The 1,900-nt window shown below is 40.2% G+C and overlaps 1 pseudogene; it reads left to right on the top strand.

Moving 5' to 3' along the window:
• Positions 1-1,782: 1,782 nt before the first annotated feature.
• On the top strand, positions 1,783-1,900 carry LOC116395794 (uncharacterized; annotated as a pseudogene).

Below are 1,900 nucleotides of genomic sequence, written 5' to 3'. Positions count from 1 at the left end.
AAACCAACCTTTAATATAACCTTCTTTCCAATGAAAAATGCCTGCATGAAAAATACCTGCTTCTAAAGGATTTTAGTTGCTGTACTTACTACTACTACTTACACAAAGAGACAAAACAATCAGTACTTTCCTACCCTAAGAACACATTATTTAAAGTAACTAAATTAAAGCGATTAACAATATGAATAGGGCTATCTGTCACCTCTTGTGTTTTTCATGGAGGATACAACGTTTGTGTTGCTGATCTTTCATCAAAACACAAACAACAATGCTCCTTTAAGCCATCCACATGTACTTGGGTACCATTAGGGAAGATTATGGTTGTGGATGAAAGAAACCTACACTGACCTTTGGTAGTAGACCGACCTGTAAGTTCTAGAGTCAAAGTCAGACTCTTAAGAAGACAGCAATGTTTGCAGCTTGAATGGTGACATTTGAAGCAGCAGCTCAGTGCTTGTAAGTATCAGGCCTTCTTATAGGAGGATCCAGCTTGAGTCAGGATACTGAGTTTAGCTTGTCTGCTCGCTCCACATTTTGTTTCTGCCTAACATAATGGGCCCATGTTGTCACAGCAGGCCATCCTAGTGTGAGAACAGCTCCAGGCAGCCGATGGTCCCCTGAGGCCCCAGAAACAGACAGCAGCTCTGTGAGGGAGAGACGTGTTGGAAGTCCTAGGTGTGACGGACAGGTGGACTATATTTAATTAGTCACATTACAGTGTTAGTCATAGGTCTATGGAGCGGACTAGTTGTAGTAGCTTCTTTCTCTGGAACACACATAAGCACACACGCTAGTCTTATCACTGCTGCGTACCTTCCACTGACTGTAGCTCATCAATCAGCTTAGACTTTATGTTCACCAAATATTACAGATTTTTATTAATCTAAACCCAAGTCCTAAATATAGTTACTCTTGACCCTGAACAGTATTCCTGAAACTACATTTTGTCATAACTTAATTTAATAGCATGACAACAGCAAGAATATGGCACTGCATACAACCACCACAGAACACAGCACTAGCATCATCTCTAAGTATCATGTCAGCTGTTTAGTTTGGTTTGTTTGGCTTGATGTGAAAGGTGACAATCAAACTGCATTTCAGACCCCAGAACTTTTATTCATGTTCTGAACTGACCAGTTTTGTGATAATACTGTAGATATGTGATTTTAATTTGATTTAAAAAATAAATATTATTAAATGTATCTGCTGGTCGTGAACTGTCAAGAAGTTTATCTGATGAAGTGCCATGTATATTTATGCAAATAATTGGGCATCCATGGTCACAGGTATGACTGTGAATGCAGTGACTCCCTGCTCGATCGGAAAGTCAAAATGAATTGAAACAGATGTTTGAGTCCTAATCCTGGATTTGAGCAGTTTCTCACAATACATTGAGAGATAAATTAGCAACCACTGTAACTATCTCAGGAACTCTTGGATTTAGCCCTCATGAGTCCATGTAGCATTGATACGGACACCCTAAGGAGACATCATTTGTCTTGTTGAGGCCAATCTCAAAATAATATCTATGAACCTTTCCCATGGGTGTGTGTGCTCCACTGTTGTGGTTGTTTCCATGTTGCCCAACCTGACCCATAAGTACATTGACTCTATTTGATCTTTTTATTAGGTTGACCTAAATGAAAAGCTTCGCTAAATCCAAACCTTTTGCGAGATCGGTACATCTTTTTTCCTTCCATATCCCTTCCAGAGTTCCTTACACTGTTGATAAAACTGTCGAATAGATGACTTATCTGTCACATGACGTCATGTTTACAGCCTTACGGCCATACCACCCTTAACACACATGATCTCATCTGATCTCAGAAGCTAAGCAGGGTTGGGCCTGGTCAGTACTTGGATGGGAGACCACCTGGGAATACCATAACTGAAAGGT

Source organism: Anarrhichthys ocellatus, unplaced genomic scaffold, assembly GCF_004355925.1.
Source record: "Anarrhichthys ocellatus isolate YVR2014 unplaced genomic scaffold, GSC_Weel_1.0 scaffold49, whole genome shotgun sequence".
NCBI classification, from domain to species: Eukaryota; Metazoa; Chordata; class Actinopteri; order Perciformes; family Anarhichadidae; genus Anarrhichthys; species Anarrhichthys ocellatus.
This window is presented reverse-complemented; position numbering and strand designations above follow the sequence as displayed.